The following is a 21,254-nucleotide window of genomic DNA, read 5'->3' on the forward strand; positions in this document are numbered from 1 at the left end:
AATTAACGTGATCCGGACGAGGGAGGACGAGGGATGTAATGGCCGGTAGGTTTTAGGGAGGGAGAGAGAGCCGCGATCCCGAGTTTCCTCGAACTGGCTGACGCACGAAACGAATGACCCGTCGTAATCGCGGCCCCTAAACGTCCAACATTTGTTATCTTTAAACCGAGTCGGGTGGTAGGGATTGTGGAGCGGCTCGGATGGGCCGGAATAGGGTGGACGTTGGCTGGAACAGGGTTGAGAGATGGATTAGCGCGGAATGATTAGCGCGACACCTAATGGGAGTCGGTGCTACGCCGACTGTTGGATCAACTGTTACCACCCTTCGCGTCGGATGCGCGATGATCGCTCGTATCGTCAAGCGCCTTGTCCTTGTTTGTTTCGCGTTCGAATCCATCGCTGGGAAACGATTTAACGAGACGAACGTGAGTCGAAAGTTGTAATTGCAAATTGATTATCGGGCACCGTGTACAATTGGGGGATAGCATACATGTTCGGGGTATTGGATTCGATCGATGGACGGGTTTCGATTAACCGAGTTTGAAAATTTTATTAAAAGTTGATCGGTGACGAAGCGTGTAAGTTCGGCGTTTGCATCCTCGTTGAATCTAAGAGGGCGGAACTTTCAAATCCCATGCTCCCCGATCGACTTTTATTTTCGTCTACATAGGAGAAGGGGCGGAGTGATTATTATTCGCAGATATTTGCGCGATGAATGAGGTGACAGGAATAATCGCCGTGCCGGGGGCGACCAAGAGGGGTTGATATCGATAGATAATAACCGGGATGGGTTCGCAGGAACGAGGGGAAGCTCTTTCGTCGTGCCTTGGCTATATGGCACTTCGATCATTCTTCAAATGGATCGTAAATGTTGGCGAGTGACGAACAGTTTTTCCTTTTTTTTTTTTTTTCTTTTTTTATTTTGAAAGCATCTTATCCGAGACACACCGTCTAATATCGATATATTCCCGACGTTTCTGTCCGAACGGCTGGTTATTTTTCCTTCCGCGCGACGCGATTTGAGACGCTGATGCGAGAAACGAGAAAAGATAACCGAATCGTACGAGAAGAAAAAAATTCGAAGTGAGAATAGTTTATACTTGCCGTGATATTAATGTACTAAAGCTCGCGCGAGCCAAGTCAAGATGCAAGGTGCGACACAAAGGAATGTGAAATTAAGGCAAACATTTTCTTTCTTTCTTTCCTTTTTTTTTTCCTCGCCTCCGCGGGCGCGTAGATATATCGCGTGCGCTTTAATGAAACAAAGTGCACTTCCACGGATATGGAAGGAGGAACTCCTTTGAACGCGACGAGGAAAGACGCTCCCTCGAAATTATTCAAGTTCTTCTCGTTGCGACGTCAACCACCCCTTTGTAGCGAGTCAGAATCCCATGAAACGCTCCCCAACCCGTGAGGAATCTTCTTAATCTTCGATCTCCGTTAATTGACGCTTGGAACTCATTGTCAGTCAGAAGCTCAGAAGCTGAGTTCGATTCCGTGCGACCTCTTTGCGTGCTTTACGGCCTTTGAGTTTTTCCAGCTCCTCTCTCTTCTCCCTCTTTCTCTCTCTCTCTCTCTCTCTCTCTCTCTCTGCCCCAGAGAAGCAGTTTTTAAATATCCGATGAACGACGCAGTCCGATTGAACGACGAAATTCGACACGATCACCGATGACGGCCGACCCAGTTTCTTATCGAGAGTTCAGCGTGTCTTATCGTCTCGAACGTCCTCCGATGCGTTAATAGAAACCGCGTTGACAAGTTTACTATTGATAGAAGGTGTGACGAGATTGCAATCCGATCGACGCGATACCACGCCTACATATATAGATATATTATCGGAGGTCGAGGCGAGACAGGCTCGCGACGAGTTTGCATCGATAATTAGCTCGGCAGAGATTTCCGGTTAATTTATGTACGTGGCCGACCGGACGTTTGCTCTGTTGGCGTGAAAGCACATCGAATAACAAGGTCGATGTTACCCTGGCGCGAACCGTAATCGCGTGTTTTCTACTTAACGCGCGTGTTCAGTTAATTTTGGAAGAATAAATTGGACCAACAAAAAAAATAAATAAAAGAAAAAAAAGAAAGAAAAAACAGACCACGATTTAAACGTCCCGGTTGATGATCGATCCTTTACAAAGGAAATATTCTCTCGAAGATAGCGGCTCGTTATATTCTGTAATGCGTTTATATCCTTTTCGTCCCCCTTGTTCGAGCCCAATTGTCCGCGCTTACTGGCTCCTCTAGATGGAACCCTGAAAGCCTCGTTTTCCCCGTGGACCAGCCGGATTATTGGTTTATTATAAAACCACTATATCCCACGTTGGTCTCGAACGCTGTTATGAAAATAACGTTGCGACACAATTTCTCGCCAACTTCTCTGCCAAACAGATCGAACGTTCGCGAGCATCGAGAACTTGAACGAGGTGGAAATGAAGTTCGAGCTCGCTTCTTTGGGTCTGTACGTTGGATTGAATCAACGTTTTATAAAGGAAGATTATGGTGCCTACCAAACGATCGAATTTGTGCTTGTCTTATTATACTACTGGTCAAAGACGAATATTCATTCATTAATTTTAAAGACATCGTGACGAACGTTGAATGCATGAAGAACGTAATAATTACATGAACAGTTGCTCGCATTTGTCATAAACATAACTTGATTAATACGTATACTCTTCTCAGCTAAATAGATATGTATGTCTTTCTTTAAAAATCCATCATACTAATTGTGGTAAATATAATTGGCTATTCAAATGCCTATGAATTTTGAAATTTTTCTTTAACAGTTGTCTTCGTGCCTTTTTATTACACTTTGTGCAATTTATCAGGCAAAATACCTAAACTTACTTCTAAACCTACTTTCAAATTATACATGTACAATATATTAATTCTTTATACATTTCATATGTTTATTTTTACGTATATTTATTCTACAGATTAGTTTTTCTGAGTTTATGTATGTAATTATCATCTGAATTTCACAAGTCTTAGGTAAATAAATCAATTACTATTTATACCAAAGCACAGGCACATATTTTATGAACGAACGAAAATTTTGCCTCTAAACGCATCATTACGCATGCATGCCAGGAATACAGTCAATAATCAGCAGCTTCGAAGTAATGCATGTCCGTCAATGGTCAGACATGCGGTGTAATCACAGATTTTCCAAACGCTTCGTATTTCCAAACGAAAGTCAGCGGCAAGAATCACTTTGCTGATATATTTCTATATCCTTGATCTTCTCGTTGCTCGTTGGACATCATGTATGTCTTTTTTTTTTTTGCCACGTTGATTGCGTTTCACGTAACAGTCATTAATCGTTTGTTCACAATCCTCTTTCGATCTTATCTTTATCTTTCTTTTCGATGAGCTTTCAATCCGTAGCGTCGGAACTGTGTATTTTTCGATTTCTTTGTCGTTGAACTTGACTCCTTCTAATCGACGGTCCGCCCGGATTGGCCAGATTAAATTCAATATCGGCGATTCGTACGTAACAAGAACGAGGCATTGAGCGACGACCGTGTTGACACCGTGATATTGAAATTGCGAATAAATTTAAACGATCGCCGGTCGGTAAATTAAGCACAATAGCGCCGAATTAATTGGACTGGCGTTTGCCAAGCGATGTCTAGACACCGATCGATCGCCAATCCTCGATCGAATTATCGATTGCGAATCGATGCGAAACAACGATCATTGTTCGTCGCCGAATTATAGAGCGCTTGTTTTATCGGGCTACACGTTTCCTGTAGTGGTTAAAAGGATTTAAAGCACGGTCCGCTATTTCACTCAATGCCGACAACCACTCCGTTTCAACCTAAACTTTCGCTCGACCACAGTTTTTCCTTTTTCTTTTTCTTTTTCTTTTTCTTTTTCTTTTTCTTTTCTTTCTTTCTTTCTTTCTTTTTTGGTTCTCTTTGGTATGCTGCATTATCTGGGAGGGACAATTTCGTCTCTGGTCGTTGGTTCTCCTCCACCATGGGGGGGTACAAAAATCCGATTAGCGTGAAAGCGTGCCGGATGCAATGGGTATAAGGAGTCCGTGCACGTTGACTGGGAAAAGTGGGTGTGTTAGTGGCTTCCGATATAATTCAGCTAACCCCTTCTTCCCCACTGGTGGCTGCTTTCCACTGTACTTGAAACTCTGTGTACCCCGGCTGCTAGTGACGTCAGCTTCGCCCGCCCCGCTGCCAGAAGTATCTTATTAATTTATGCGAACGTCGGCTAAATTTTCGTGCCCCCCTCGACCGCCTCTCCTCGTGTTTTCCACTTTCTTTCTCCTCCTCTTTTTCAACCTCGCCGTTCCGCTTTTCTTTCAGCCTGTCCATTGTTTTTTAACCGCCACTCTCCTGCTGTCTCGTGTTTTCCGCTTCGAGTTTTTCGTTTCGAGGGTTATATGGCGGGCGCTTAGCGAGAAAGAGAACGGAGGAAAATTAGTCTGATTTAATGAAATTCGTCACCATGCGTTGGTCGAGGCGTAGAATCGAAAATTTGAGTGGTTGAAAGGACAGGATCGAACTGATCCGGGAAAAAGGGAGGAAGGAAAGGAACGCACACGGGTGCGAGATCGCTTGAAAGAACTCGGCCGATTTCATCTACGTTCGATTATTCCCCTTTTCCTCTTTGTCTATAGCGCGGCGGGGGAGGACGCTCCCTCGAATACGAAGAAAACCGAAGTCCCCGAATGGCGAAGGTCACACGAAGAGAATGAGAATCCCGCAGTGGTATTAGCCAGGGAATTTTCTATTTCAGATTCCGCGAATCCATTTTATCTTAAACTTCGTAATTCCATACTGCCGGCCTAACCCCCCGGCCCGTCCACCGCCGCGAAGGAATTCACCCCTCGCGACCTTTCATCCCCACGAGTATTCCTCACTCTTCTTCTCCCCTTTGCCTCTCTGTCTGGGTCAACTTTGCTCACGACCCCTGAAGAGAGGAAATTCTTACGCTGCTGCTTCCCCCATGGACAGAGCGCTTCCTTGCGCTTCCGGATTTTTATGATGCGTGCGATACCGACAACCAAAAACGTTGATAATTCTTTTTCGCGTGACCGTGAAACCAGCGGACGTCGCGTATTTGCATAAACTCGTTTACACGCACCTGCTTACACCTTTATCGAACAATCGCTTCGTATCGAATCGTATTTTTGGAAAGAATTGACAACCACAAGGAAATTTTTTTTTTTTTTTGTATAATTTAATATCTAGTGTATTTTAATCCTTTCGTTTTATGTAATTCTCTAACTCTGTCACTAGCGGAGTGGAATTTTTTTTCAATTTCTTCATTCAAACTTTCCCCTACACACGCTTTCGTAGTTTTGGCATTTAAGTTCATGACACCCTCTCGATCTTGATGCGAATGTTACACGACGATGCTATAAGTAGCAACGGAACGAACGAAAAATCGTTCTACTCGTGGATTATAAACCTGTGTACGTCGCTTTAGAGACCCACATTCGGTAAATTTGAAGTAGGAATAATTCTAAAACGGTCTTAAAATATAATAGGTGCTCCGAAGGAGAAGCATGAGAAAGAAAAATATCGGTAGCGGGCGTCCTCCTCTCTTACGAGTGCCGAGGGGCTCGGCTGCTGACACATAACTCGCGCGCACTTCCTGCAACGAGTACACAAATACACCTTAAAATTAGCACGCGCGCCGTACTCGGCTGCACCTGCGTTTATACTTGGACACTTCGCAAACACACTCGACCCATTAGCCGCTACATTTCCTGCAGACGGCCTCTCGCGGAGAATTGGTAACGTAACAAACGTGCTCCGTACGTTGATGCACTCAACACGTCGAGTTACCCACATCTGCACCGCGTCACGCCGCGCCGCGACTTCGCTGTATCTTTGAGTAAACATTACCCTTGTTACTTGTTCCCGTTACGAAGCTCCTTCGTCACTGAAAAAACTGGGAAGAGGACGTAATCATGGAAGTAATCACTAGCTAGCGCACGAGCTTATTCCATCATTTTTCGTAACGAGTCGTCAAAGTGATCGATTAACTTTAACCTCTTAGCTGTGGTGCTGCTTTTAAAAGTGTGTATCTATATTGTGCCGCTAGAACGACGGTGATACTCGTCAAATACCGAGTATGTGCAGTTGCTGTAAAATTGAAATAACATTGATTGCTTTTTTTTTGAAAAATCAATAATTTTATCGTTTAACTTAATTAATATTACCTACAAAACTTCGTAATTTTCTTTTTAAACAGCTAAGAGATTAATAATAGTAGTAACGATGTTTATTACTGAACGGACGAATCTCAAGATACAATATATTATAAAATAATAAATATAGAAAAATGAAGAAAGGTACGTGAGAAATTCGCTAGGATTGCGAGCAAGTTACGTACGAACAGGAAACACTGTTCACTTTGTAGCCGGTACATCAAATGGCTCGTTCGCAAACTCGAAACATATTTCTGGATCTGCTATATTCACAAGCCGTGTTTGCTGGCAGTATGGACATTCCTGCGAACAGTGAATAATATTGGCTCGAGAGGCGGTGCATCAAAGAATCTGTTCGTCTGTAATTGCTTGTGATCTGCCAGCGAACTATTTGCGAGCTTCAATGTGGACACGATGCTGTCTTTCTTTTTTTTCGCGAACAGTTCTGTTCAATGTGGACTCAACGTGTGTGGAAAATTTCCACGCAAGTTTCTCTCACAGTCTTCTCAATCTGTTCGATAAAAATAGATTATTAATAAGAGTAAATTTAATGCCAGTAGAGTAAAAATTACGGCCAGTAAGTCATAGCCAGTCACAGTAAGTCATAATCTCGCAAGCGGGATAGGTGATACGATGAAAAGTCAATGCCAAAATTCATTCTGCTTCATAATAGCTTATTGCTCTTAACATCTGCCAATAGAATCTTCTTCTCCTCCAATTTTTTACTTTTCTCGATGAATATTAACGGTTCCGGGGTTTCAAATCACCCTGTATAAATTATTTGTATCCCGACAACTTTACACAAGTAGGAGTTAAATTGTATTAATTAGTTAATTTAATAATCCTGACGGTAAAAATTTCCAACGTTTTCTTCATGCCAACTTCCTAAGACGGGCCACGTAGATTACGTTTGAATATTAGATACAAAAATAAATAAACTCCAAAAATTTGATCGAGAACGATGCTTTTGATTTGAACTTGCAAAGCTTAGCACGTATCTTTCTCGAGTTTTCTCGAAAATTCCCGGAACTAGGGAGAAATAGAGGAAAAACAAGCCGTCCGTTAATCACCAATATACCTGAAACATATATACGTATTTACTCTGGGTCAGTCTTTCCACGGAACGAGGGCGAGATCGTGATCGCGCGAGAGTAGATATGTACGTACATACGTATCATCGCGTCAAGCTCGTGAACGTTTGACGGAAATTAATTTCCAAGCCACGGTATTGTCAAACTATCACGAGGGATTGCGGCGGATGTTTGGAGGCGAAAATTCGTGCATGCAATCTCGGTAGCACTCTCTATTATTCCTTTTCCGTTTGTAGTCAGAGAAATGTTTCGAAGGGGTGGGGGTGGGAGGAGGTGTTCGCCGGAGGATCACTTGGCAGAAACGCCACGTTTGTACGTCTGTGGGAATAATTCTCTGTATTCCGGAGGTTGGAAGTTCCAAGCTTGAGGGAGGGTAGCGGCGGGTGGTGGTAGCAACAGTCGAGGAGGAGCGGCGAACAAGGTGGATCGACGTTAGTGTGTACACGAGTCGACAGTGGGTCTAACCAGTCTCGCTTCGTAATTGAATCAGGCTCGAAGCCAGCGAGGCGTAAAACGCGGATTAAATACGACACATACGCGGAAGCGAGTCTCGCTCGTGGTTCCTTCGAGTGGCAGCACTGAAAGGAACTCTGGGCAGAGACTTTGAAACGTCAGAAAGGCTCTCGCCTGTCTTGCGATTTGCAGCGACGAGAGACGAACCAGAGTCCAACTGTCGATCGGGATTCGACTGTAAATCACGCTGTTGAAGGGTAGGGGCGACGGGGAAGAGGGAACGGAATGTTTGAAAGAGGAGGACGGATCATTAGGGAAAACGGTGAAAAATTTGTCCAGGTCTCGCGTGTCGCGATACACGCTGATAGCGCGGCGTTACCCGACGCCGGTATCACCCGGCCCCCGACTCTTTAATTTTCTCGTTGCGACGCTTTGAGGTCGAATCTCGTTCTCGATCGCGCGATCGTTCTGGAACGATGGAAACAAGAGCGTCCGCGACGAATCGAGCGTATCGGAATCACCGCGTTTGATCATCGCGATCGGAGCGTATTTATAGACGCCGTTCAATGAATTCGATTTGAACTTGGTAAACTCTATCCCACTCGCTGCGCCCCCCCCCCGCCCCCCCCTCACCACGTCCACCTGAATTCTTCGTTTGCAAGCCGAGCTAATTGCACGAGGCGAGATTTTAAAGCGAAATTCGTTTGACGCACCCCCGTGTCAATTTTCGCCTTTGCCATCCGTTCTGCGTCCTCTCTGTTTGTCTCTGTATTTCAATTTTTTTTTCCTGTTTTCTTTCTCTCTCTATTTGGATTTCCACTTTCCGCTCGCGTTCGCGTGTCGATCACGCCGCCCTTCTACGAAACCAGATTCCTCGCGGCTTTGTCGAATCTAGATTCGCGCCGGTGAAACCGATAAGAAATTACGAGAACGCGAGACGCGAACAGTGACAAAGTGGAAGAGCCGGCTCGAGAGCCAGTGGGGGAGAGTTTGATGAAAGAGTAGAATCAGCGGCCGGTTGTGCAAATCGAATCGCTTTCACGGCCCTTGAACCGTACCGCCTCCGCTGCTGGTCACGGGCAGGATTCATCGGGGAGTTTCTGATTCCGGCAGGTCACTTTGTCCAATTCGTCTGTTCTTTCGCGAGTGTGTGCCGCCACCACATCCGGTTGTACCTCCTTGTGGCCGAATTCTTCTTCGACCGCCGGAAATGATCGTCGCACGGAGACCGCGGCACTCGCGATTTAAAATTCCGTGACGCGGAGATGACGGCATTCACCTGGACGGCGTGTTTACGAAATTTATGAATGCCTTCTCCGCGGCCCCGCTCCGCCGCGTTCTATTTGGAGATCTCAAGGATAAAAGAAAAACCATCAATCTCGGCGACCCAGTTCCCTGTGCTGGTGGAGGAAGCACGGGCCAACGTGGGGGCCGGGGCCGAGAATCTCTCCCCGGCCGGTGCCGTTTATGAGCGAACCGTTCTCAAACTGTTTCGTAAGAAAGATAAATAGACGCTTTTGATAAAACTCGCTCGACACCGGCACCGGAGCGCATTGAATTTCATTATTAAGCGAGCTTTGATTTATCGCCTCGGCGCGACTCGCCGTCCGCTTTAACCGGATTAACCAGCCGACGCGCCGCTCTGAAAGCGAAATCGTTTTGAATTCGTTTCCAGAAGTGCCCAAATTAGGAACAACCGCGTCGCGTCGTGAATCTCGATATCGCCGAGAATGTCGAGTCACGACAGATGTTACGCGGACGATCTCTTTGCCAATCGCGTTCACAGTCATCGGGAAGCGATTTCGAGGGTATTGTGCAATTTTCAGAACCGTGGTTACGAGCCGACGGCGTAGCAAATCCGAACCATGCTGCAACCAGTGGGAACTGCCACGGCGTTGAAAGATCTCGTTATACCGCGTGCCTCCAGGCCGTAGGAACATTCCATTCTGTACCGCTGCCTTTTTTCCCCTGTTCCCGCAAATATTTCCCAGAGTCACGATATTCGAAAAATTCGAGTGCAGCTCCCGGTCCCGGTGGGGCACGCCGCTCAAACGGGCCAGGTCCGTTCGCGTAATGAAACGGAAGAATCGCGCGACCGTGACCATCGGCCGATCAACCCTGTCGTGCATCCTCCTCTGTCTGCTTTGCCCGTCCCGTCATAAAACTTTCATAGCTCTTTCGAATTTCCACGAACGATCGTTGTACCGTAACGTATGTTTCCCTTTCCTTACGTCGTAGCCTGGACACGAGGGAAATGCGTCAAAGATAAAAATGCTGGCGATATGTGTTTGGTTGATTGCATCGGTCATTGAAATTATCCGTGCCACTCTGACGGAGCGTGGAAGTTTAATGACAGCGACAGGAAAAGTCTGTACAGTAACAAATGAAATTTCGTTTCATTTATTTACGGGCAAGTAGCCTTTTATAACGTGTCGTAAATTATATACGTTAAAATATAATCGAAATGTTGAGCAATCGAAACATTAATGTGTCACGTTTGTATAAAATTGACATTAATATTGATATTAATTCGTGACAAGAATAAAGTCTGTTTGATTATTACAGGTGTTAATTTCATTGCAAATTTTACCAAATCTCGAATAAAATTAATATTTATTTCTATATATTTCTGTCTCTTATAACTTTATTTAAAAATATCAATTTATTAATGATTCTTCGTTTCTTCGTGTTCATTATAGTTATAAATATTTCAAAGATCAATATTGGTTCATACCAACTGATCAAGGTACGAAAACACCAGAGCGGAGTAAGTTTCGAGAGTTTGAGAATTTTTGAATTGTTCGCCAAATATTATCCAACTTCATCGACAACTTTTGCATCGTGTGTGTTGAAAGATTTAGAATTGGTTTGCTCCAAGATCTATTGCCGCGTCAAAAAATGGCGAACTTCAATATCGCACGTATTAATGAAGGAATGGGGATAGCTGTTGAAAGAAAATAACATTTCAACGCCCAGTTAGTTTCACAAACATAAAATTTTCTTCGTACTTGTGCATTGTTATTTTATAATAAAATATGCAGGTACGTGACGTAAGATTTCGACTTGAAACGTAGCGGTTGCACTTGTTGCAACGCGCCGCTACATCCGGATGAACATTTCGCCGTCACGCAACCTAGCCGACAGTGTTACGACGCAGCCCCCGGGGGGGCTGAGAGAGAAAAATAAAATGTGCGAGTTTAGCGCGAATTAGCATTCCACCAAATGCAGGCACGCGACGCTCTGCCCTCGGCCATTTGCATCGCTCGTGACGTTTGTCAGGTTGATGGACGCGAGTCACACTATGCGCAATCACTGCGTGGCTGCGACGCGATGCGACGCGACGCAACACGACGCCAGGCGACGCGCTGAAAACTGTCATTTCATCGATCGTTTCCGAATCATTGACATCGCTGCTCCACTTCGCGCTCTCGATGCCTCCGGTTGCTTTTCATTTCCGCCCCGTTGTTCCCGGATAAACGCGTTCCTCGATTTCTCCTACTTTCCTCTTTAATTTCCACCGCCACCCTCCCCCCTCCCACACTGCCGCGCCTTTTCGTTTCGCGCCTCGCGTTCATTTATTTAGACGATACCCTGTAAACTCCCCTGTTGATCGACGCCCGCGTCGCGTTTCGTCATTTCCCGCCCCTCACAGCCGCTAATCATTCTCGCGGCTCCGCTTGCTCTCCTGTACACCTTCTTCTCCCCCCCCCCCACCCTCCCTCCCCCACCGGAGACTCGACGTTTTCATCTCTGCAATAATTCGTCTCTTTAGACGACCGGTCAACCGGAAACCGTCGCATCGAAGCGCACGATGCTTCCATTACACATTTCCTTTCGCCGATGCTTTTCGAACCCTCATTAACGCGCGAAACGTGCACGACCAGTTTTCTGTTTATTGCCGCGCGATGATGATGACACGCAGTCGCGCGACAAAAGCCTTTCTCGTTGGGCGAATCTCCGAATTATTACAGGCCCCCGGGGGATTGTAAACGTAAAATCCCCGAATTAATTAGCAAGCTGGCGCGCGTTTGACGGATCAACGAAACCCGCGGAACAAACAGCGATATTTCTGTCGTGTTGGCTCGGTATCACGGTATCGATTTCGACGGTGGGATTTCCAAAAGATCGGAACGGTACTTCAATGGTTTCGGAGAACGATGGAATGGAAACGCGATTACAGTTTCCGGTCCGCTGGCGATAGTTTGGCGCCCCGCTCGGTGCATCGATTTAATGCTCGACGTTTGTTTGATCGCAATAGCGGAAACGTAGCCGGCGTGCTTCGTACGAATTCACTACGATCGGTCACCTCGGGTTTTAAGTCGGGCCCGGCTGCGCACTTGCGCTAGTCTCGTGTTTGAGTCGCACCTGCTGTATTCGTAGTCGATTGACTAAATCGCGCGCTCGAACCGGCCGAAACAAATTTCGAGGGGGTTAATCGGGTCTCTGGCCTGGGTTGTTGCAGCCGAGAACTCGTTGCGGCGCGTGAAATCCGTTGCTAATTAGCTTTCGTATAAATTTCTGCGGATTGGCGGGAACGCGAGCTCGAGGAGAATGGTACCCACCGGGAGGGAGCTCGTCTTTTGCAGGGTCATTGGTTTATCATAAACAAAAGCAACGAGATACCACGCGAGTCTCGCATCAGGCCGCCGTTGGTTAGGTGTCTTAGAAGTTATCTATCGTCGGTGGAGCGACGGAGAGAGAGAGAAAGAGAAAGAGAAAGACTGCAATCGGAGCTTACGATTTACCGCGGTAATTACCAAAATTACTGCGCCGCATAATGACGGTAATTATCGTCGTAATTCTCGGTAATCGCCGCGGCAATTACCCGAGACTCGAATCCTGAAGAGCGGCGAAAAGGTCGATTGGTAATGCGGCTGCCGATCCTTTCCCTTCGGCCTCCGTGGCTCCATTATCGATTCCATCGTAAGAAAACACACGGGCGTACCATCGGACATCCAAGATCGATTAAGTGGCACGTTGCAGCAGTATTACCGCTTGCTGCGCCCAGCCAGCCACGCGAAATTTTTTCACACTCCTCGCCGCAACATTTCTCGTTTTCCGAGAGCATCGTTTACGAACGCTTTTCGATAAAAAGAGCAAGCACTTCCGACGATAATTCGAGTATTATTGCTTTGTTGCAGGATCAAATTGGCAGGGAGGTCGTGGAACGAGGAGCTGTCGCAGCGAGGTGAGTTTGTGCAACGTTTTCACGAGAAAGCACGGCGGAGGATGAACTTTGGTCAATACTTGCTTCTAAATTACGGTTTCCGTGGCTGTGACCATGGTCGTGCATACTCGAGTAACTTTTTTTTTCGATATTGACCGTCTAGTTTGTTCTCTTGTCGCTTCTTCGATTTGTTTAATCATTTGTATCTGTCCACAATTTTTTCCCGGCGAAGGTGATGAAAATTATCATGCAGGCTATTTTACGGTCGACTATCGACAGATGGACAGAGTTTTTAAAGGATTCCGATATTTGAAGTACTGAAGAATATTACTGATATAGCGTGGAAGTTGCAAATTCACATAAACGTTGGTGCAGATTTTTAAAAAATTTAGAAGATGGAATTTTAGTTATTTTTCTTTATACTTACTTAAGGCCATAAACGAAATGCATACTTGCCGTTTCCACGTTAGAATAACGAACGGACATTGTTAACGCTATAAAAATAACGACCACCAGAGTGAATATCTAGAAGATTTCTACTGCATTCGATTTCGTTTATGAAGCAATCGTTATTTGATATTGGCAATCTTGCGTGTACAACTATTTGGTCGCGTGCTTTTGATTATTTTCACTCGGTGCCGAAGGATCAACCATCGATCTTGACTCGTTAATGATAAATTTATTACTCAGCTTGCTTCAGACAGCTAATTTCATCGATATCTTCTTCGACGATAGCTCGATTTTTATTCCAAGCGGAAATTAGGGGAGAAATGATGGAATCCTTAATGGCCGTAGTATCCTAGAGCGGTTAGATGCTCCTCCAAAAAGAGCCGGGTCCTCGAGCCAGCCACGCGAAACGATGTGCTCGTCTCTCTCTTTTCAACCCCACCTCCTACCCCACCTCCTCGTTCCGTAATGACTCGTGAAAAATGTGGAAACGATCGAACACAGGCTGGCGTTTTTCGCGGGAAATAACAAATGGCGGGCGAGCATCGACGAGAGGCGAGAGTGGAGAACCGGTTGAGGTAGCGCAAAGGTGAGTCGGCGGGTCAGGTGGCACGCCGGGTTCCCTTGCATATTTATCACTATCCGTGAAAAATATCGTTCCTCAGCGGTGGATGCGATTCGATGGCGCCGACCGACGAAAGACCGTGAAAAGATACCTCGAAATCCATTCGTCAAACCTACCGGACAGTCTGTCGCGACAACGATGTCTCTTTTCTCGCCGCCCCCTACCCTCGTTGCCCCAGTGTTTCCCTCCGTCCCGTCGTTTGATCGCATTCCGTCGCGCGAGGTCGCCTCGTTCTTTCTTTCTTTTTCTTTTTCTTTTTCTTTTTCTTTTCCGGATCGATCTCTCCGGAGTCTCGAAGGAACTCAAGCTTGCGTTTGTGTTATTTACAGTCTGAAATCGCGGGCACGATCTCGCGGATCGGTCTCGGCGTTTTTATTCGGCGCCCGGTTCTCGCAAGCGAATTCTCGGGCGACATTCGACTGGCGAACGAGCGACAATGACGTTAATTGTTCGTCCGAGAACAATGGTTTCGCCCGGTGTGACGAAAATTGATACTAGTTGGCCTGCTAATTTCCGCGCGAGGGGAGCAATTGTTGGAAAACGCGCGCGTGTCAATTACCCCGGAGGATTGCACAATGGATTTTTTGATTTCGCACCGGCGCCGAGCCTGGCGAAATTGGTCACCAGCTGATTCTTCGGTGGCTAACGCGTACCGTTGCCGATACGTCGTAGCAGCCTGGCCATAATTCGAGCAGGAGAGAATAATTGGCGAGCTGTTCGTTTTAATGGCGTGTTGACGCATTATATCGAGCAACCGGCACGACAAACAATCGCGCGCGCACGCAGCTTACGGACGATAAATACCGGGTGAAAACTTTGTGTTTGTTCGCTGCTTTTCGTTTCGCAAACAAAAAAAAAAAAGGAAAAAAAAAAAAAAGAAGAAATGTATTGAAATTTCGATTTCGCGAGGTAGCGAGCGGTTGAACTCTTAACGACGTTGCTCGCGTCGCTTACCGGCGACTCTGGCTCGCGTGCCGTTAAAAGGAAAACGCGAACGCCACCTCGAAGTCGTTTAAAAAATCAAGAGCGGTTGGGTACACACAGCGCCAAAGCGCACCCGATGGGCTGCATCGTTTCCCGGGAAAATCGATATTTATGGAGTTAGGCGAGTGGTTTCAGTTCCGTCGAGCTGGACGAGTCACCACGGCGAATCGGTTAACTCGAATTTAATATCCGCGGGTCTTCCAATTTGGGCGAAGCTCGGTAAAACGTTGGAGGGGAGGTGGGAGGGCCGACCGTTTCCGTTTAATTCCCGAGAATTTCGGTGGCCTCCTCGCCTCCTCGCCGGCGACATTATGGTCCTTGCGCGTCGTGGATCGTAGGGATTCGTCGACTCGAGTCGTTTCATTCCGTTGTCGGAATTCCCTCTCCTCAACTCGATTTCGAACGCGTGAATGCAAGCCCCGAGAGAGCGTGATTTCCGTATGATCTCACGGCTCGTAATCGCAGAGCGTGCGCGATTTCCCGGGAGGGCTTTTTATCAAGAACGACGTAACGGCGGATACGTTCGCCGAGTTTGAGATCCCATTTTACAGCAACTCGCGAAACTGTTCGTACAATTCGCCGCTGTCTTTTACGCGAGTATGTCACGTGTGTACTTCCAGATCTTGAAGTAGTTTCATTAGCACTGCGATGATTAGCATTAGCACGGAACTATTGTGATTACATCGACGAGATCTTTTTTCTTCAAGTATATACGTGATGTTTCGCAGAAATCATCAAAGTATTTATTAAAGTCGATCGTTAATTAATAAATTGCGATATTCAACGTCACTGTTTTTTCATATATATTTCATGCATTTCCGTGGGCATGACAAAAGAAATGGAACTTGAATTTATTTCATTTAGCATGTGTCGTAACAAATATTCCACTTTAAACGTTTTAGATATTTTTGCATATTATCTGTGCATTCTCGCAACTTTCAATTTCGCGCAAATGCATAAAAATCTGCAGTCTATTTAAGATGATATACACAAACATAAATGTTACTTCTTACATACATTTTCACATTCTTCTAATATAAACATTGCAATTATGTGTCATTCTAGTTCAAAATGTTTTATGTAATAAGTGTAATACACATAAAAGTCTTCTGTGATAAGTTTACGAATAGTTTGCGAACCGCTGCGATGATTAAGTATTAGGAAAAAAAGAAAGCAAGTACATTTTCCTCGCACCACTAAATTCGTCATTTATTTGTATATTCTTAAGAAAAATATTGGTTCTACAGATACTATGGTTTATTACAGAAATAGAGAAATTGACGTTAAGAAAATGCTCCTAATATGAGAGGATGTGTTTGAAGTCAAAGACATTTATCTTTCGCGTTTCTAAAAGAACTGGAACATATAGAGACTGCATTGAGACTACTTCCACACAATATTCACGGACTTATCTGTAGCACTGTTCACAAACTTGCTTCTTAGGATAAAGACGCAAACAAAATTCTGATTCAGAAACTGTATCTTCTTTGCCAGTTTGCTCCTCTTCTGAATTTTCATAACGTGCTTTCGCCTTTGATGGACCTGGCTTTTCTCTTTTTTCGTTCTAAATAATTTTATTTGAACACAAGCACACCTGAATCTCCTTTTCACGCGATATTCCTTTTTACACGATTCATAGTCTGTTTTACAGGCTTTATTCACGGTTGCGCGGTAAAACGATACAATTATAAAATAAATCTTACAGAAAAATATGTTTCGCTTTTGTTTTTTCTTTTCTTTTATTGATAAATACTCGTGTTTAACACGTTAAGAACGAGCGTCAATTTTTCGTACCATGTGTGAAAAATGACAGCAATATTGTTTCAGTAGTAAGAAAACAAACTTATCGTACAATAAAAAACAATGATGAGCGTGTTTCTTTCTTTTTCATTTTCCTCAATATTGATTTTTTTTTATACGACTTCTTTTTACACGGTATATATCCGCTATGTGAAAAGAAAGCCAGGTATATCTCATATTAGGGTTTCATATAAGGTTTCATCCTGGATTTCAAGAAAAATTATTCTGAGAAGACTATCTTAATACATCGTTTAGATGGTTGCAAATTATAAATTATAAATTATGAATTGAAGCTGATGAATTATCCGAATATCATCACTAGGAATCACTCATATTTGATTTTTCGTTGTACACGTCATTCGACACGGTTGCTACAGAGTTGTAGAAATTATCATGCGACAGCATGATATTTCTGTCGTTGGACCGACCGCCTCCAAATTTCAGGATACCGCGTCCAAAAACCTTAACCCGTTTCTCGCGTCAAACCCGCTATTAGCTACATCTTGGCCGGAGTAATTGCGCTCATTTACATTTTTAATTACTCGCTCCGCTGCATTTTCCCCCGCTACGCGCGAGTTATTCAGCGGGGAGCGGAGAAAAGGAGCAAGCCGCGGCCGGGATTCCATTGTGAGGAGCCCGCTTAACAACGGCCCGTACACTTTTCAACCTTTTCCCGGAGAAATTCGTTCCAGGTGTATTTTTATTTTCCGCGCGCTTTAGTCGCGCCCTCCTCTTCCTACCCCATCACGCCCTCTCCCTCCCTCCCTCCCTCTCTCTCTCTCTTTCCTCTGCCACTATTGACGTCACGCGGATTATCCTTCGTTGCGCGTTTCACCACGTTCGAAGCTTCAATTTAAACGTCGCTTTAATCCGATAATTCTCTCCTTTGTACGCAAGCGTACAATTATTTGCCACGGAACGCTCTCCAACATCATTTATCGAACGATGGGCCGCGTCTCTCTCTCTCTCTCTCTCTCTCTTTCTCTCTCTCTCTTCCCTTTTTTTCGCGTGATACTCGATTTTCGACAAACGTATTTTTCCCATTCGCGAGACTCGTTCTTTCTCCGACGTCGTTACGTGGTCGTCGCTCGCTTCGAGAGCAAAGTTATCAATCGACGAGCGACAGTCGACGAGGGACAAAAAGAAGAAAAAAAAAAAAAGGAAAGGAGAGAAATCGTTGCTCATCGGCGCTGCGCGGTGTTATCGAAGTCTCGACTAATGGCCCGCGTCGCGAATGTGTGTTTAACGAAACGACGTACACGCGTCGATTAACTTACACATTGTCCGCAGCGATTTCGAAAGTTTTCGACGAAGGAGTCGCGAAACGATGGGACAATGGGTAGGTCTAACGATGCTTGCGAAAATACGACCGAGGAGAATTTCGAGTGGCTTTCATTTTTCGTGGCGGTCTGTTCTCGCGTTCTCTCCCCCCATCCGCGTCATGCTTCATCGTTCTTCGCGCGTCCAGATCGAAAGATTTCTTCGAGCGTTGCTCGCGATTTCTCACGAAGGTTTTTGCAGGTCGGGGACCGACCGACTATCCGTTACCATCGTGGCAGCGAGGAGCGTCGGGATGGTATATAATAAAAAAAAAAAAAAGTGAACACGGAGGGAACGAGGTTGATACATTTTCGCGAGGGAGAAGCAAAAGGTCCTTTTAAAGGATCCCTGAAAGCACGAATAAATCACGTCCCGCGGGCTTTCTCTCGTCCCCTTGCCCCGTTGGACTGGTATCACCATCGGATCGCACAGGGGGTTAGAGGCGAGGACATGCTGCGCGCGTACAACCTGCGTCAAAAGTAATGGCCGATGTCTGTCAAGCGAGCCAATGTCGGCCACACCGCAGAGCGAGGCAAATGAAAAAAAAAAAAAAATAGAGAGAGAGAGAGAGAGAAAAAAAAAATACCAACGAGCGCGTACGGGAATTTCAAGCGCGTCTCGTTCCGTTTTCTACGTTGCGTAGCTGTTTCGATGTTAAATCAGGCGCGCCGACCTTTTTGTCGTTGAACGACGTTTAATCCACGTCTCGGCGAGTTTCAAAAAACCAACTGCACTGACGTCGTTCGAACGTTATCGTGCGTGATTCGCGCGAGGATACGCGAGGAGACGGGATTCCGCGGATTTCCGCGAGCAACGATAACGCTTACCGGGAGTCGATCAACGAGCGGGACGAGCGTCGTGTGTAACGAGCGAGGCGGGATCGAGGATAACGAGGTCGAAAACACCGGTTTACCGATATATAATACAGTTTATTTCGCGATCACAAGCTCCGGCGAAAGTATGCCGCGTGTTGTAGCTTGTTGCACGCCGAACCGATCGATTTACGAACGCGGGCCGACGAGGATGAATTAATTAAAATCAATCGCAAACAACGAACAAAGCAGATCGGTGTCGGCGCTGTTCCGTTGTTCAAACGATTCCCGATTAAAGTAAATCCGTTTCGCATCGGGGCATCTGGCTATCATCGCGTTAGCATCGTCGCCATCGGGGAAGAAAGATCCGATCGTAAAAAAGCCACGGTTTGTGATTTCCATTGCGACGGGAAACCGAGGCAGATTTTACGAGTCAGCCGAGACCTATACATCCTCGCGTAATACATTTCTATGTGGACACACGAGTGCAATTCCGTGCACGCGCCACGTCGACCCCAGTCCCAGCCCCCGCCGACAAACAAATGCATTTCTCTGGACGTGGCGTCTCATCCCTACCGAATTTCCACGAAAATCTGATATCTGCTCTTGCCGAACGATAATTCTCCCGACTTCACTCTAACGAAATCTGTTACGCTCGCCGGGGGAAGCCGCTCGTCAGAGAAAGAGGGAGAAAGGGAAAAATGAAAAAAGTTGTTTCGATGAACGTTCGCTGGTGTTACTCGAGCTGTGAATTAGTCGAGCCTCGTTGACGGCGCATAGTGACTATGAAATTATTTGCTGGGAATGTATTCGCTCCTTGAAACTCGAGGGGTTACGTGAGAGAGTAGCGTCGCGATAGAATATTTGCAATTAGGAGGTTACATATCTTTCACAAAGTCGGATTTTTCAACGATTCTTTTGGAATACTCTAGAAAATAATTAACTTGAAGATTTGAGTCAATTTGAGTAAAAGTTTGTGGCAACATTCTCATGGCTATTATCTAGTACTCGACAAAGCGAAATTTTGATTCGCGCATTTTCTATTGGGGAATTGGAAACTTGTGAAACGAAAATTACACTTTTTTTTCTTTAAATTGGCTCTGGCACGTACCAACTTCTCTTGTACAATTTAAAATAAAATTAAAAAGATTTGCTTTGGATAAAACCCTACGACGATATACCTGATTATTGCGGTGTACCGCAAACGGTGTTTCGATAAAATGGCTAAACGATTCCATATGCCGTTCAAATTTTTAGCAATTACTAATTGAACAGCATATAATAAGATGCACATATTATTTTTCTAATGAAATATAATTTTATCTTGAGTTCCTCTCATTTTTCAATGATAACCCTTTAAAACTGCTTTTTAATTTTGTCACGTACTTTGTCACTGGATAATAACTAAGATATCAATAAAGGATATCTTATGTTTCAATAGTTTGTAATATGGCTTCTTTTTATACTACACCTTCAAATTTATTACAAATTGACTAAAAATTTAAAAATAGACACGTTGCTGGAAATGGCCACTCAAATGGATTTTTCTTATTCTCAAATATTGTCGAGATAGAGAGGCGAAGAGAGTGACCGATAAAAATACATGCGTTGTGGAAATGGAAAATTCAACTGTACCACGTCTCATCAGGTAGCGATAGATCTTGAAATGGCCGTGTGCGGGAGTCAAATGCTCGACTAAAATAATAAAATACAATTGAGTTTGAGAAAACACCGGAGAGATTATTTTATGTTTTAAAATATCCATCAGGACATTTTTTTTTTCATTGCAAATACTCGTCGGACGCCTAACTTATTTTAATATTAGAACTACCGACAGCTAAAGCGTTAAATTTCCATCAGAGAGAAATGAAAAGTAAGAAAGCTTTATAATACAATAAATTGCACAAGCTTGCGAAAAAAATCATTTAAAAATACACCGTTTTGTATCTACAAAATTTCTAACAAGAATTATAAATTAATTTGATCGTTTTGATCATTTTGTCATCTCGATGGCTTCGTCACCTTGTTGTTGCACTGTAACAGAAGGGAAGAGGAAGAAAATAAAAAGTAGGCGAAAAGTATCGAGTTAAATTGATAGGCAAGATTTTTGGCTGGCGTCGGAGGTACGTTAAGTCGATTCTCGCCAAATAATCCATTTTTACTTGGATCGCCGAAGTCGAGGCTGGAAAGCACGCGACTCATCGGCGTAATTGCCACGATTCCACCGAATCTTGGCCGTTCTCGCTGTTTAATGGCTGTTCCTCTTAATTCCGCTCTAACAGCCTCTTTCGCGACGTGTAAGATTCACACAGCAGCGCCGTTATCGAACCGAAACTATCGGAACGGACGCATTCTGTGCCAATGTCGCGCCGATTTC

At 44.9% G+C, this 21,254-nt stretch overlaps 1 protein-coding gene across 16 annotated transcripts in view; it reads left to right on the forward strand.

Moving 5' to 3' along the window:
- Positions 1-21,254, forward strand: part of LOC122527421 (protein turtle-like) — a 235,210-nt gene that overhangs the window by 69,069 nt on the left and 144,887 nt on the right. For all 16 annotated transcript variants that reach the window (XR_006306341.1, XR_006306340.1, XM_043651603.1 and 13 more), the window contains exon 3: positions 12,864-12,910. The gene's annotated coding sequence lies outside the window, so the exon portion shown is untranslated. The remainder of the gene's footprint in view (positions 1-12,863; positions 12,911-21,254) is intronic.

The sequence above is a fragment of the Frieseomelitta varia genome, unplaced genomic scaffold, assembly GCF_011392965.1.
Source record: "Frieseomelitta varia isolate USP_RPSP 00005682 unplaced genomic scaffold, Fvar_1.2 scaffold_217, whole genome shotgun sequence".
NCBI classification, from domain to species: domain Eukaryota; kingdom Metazoa; phylum Arthropoda; class Insecta; order Hymenoptera; family Apidae; genus Frieseomelitta; species Frieseomelitta varia.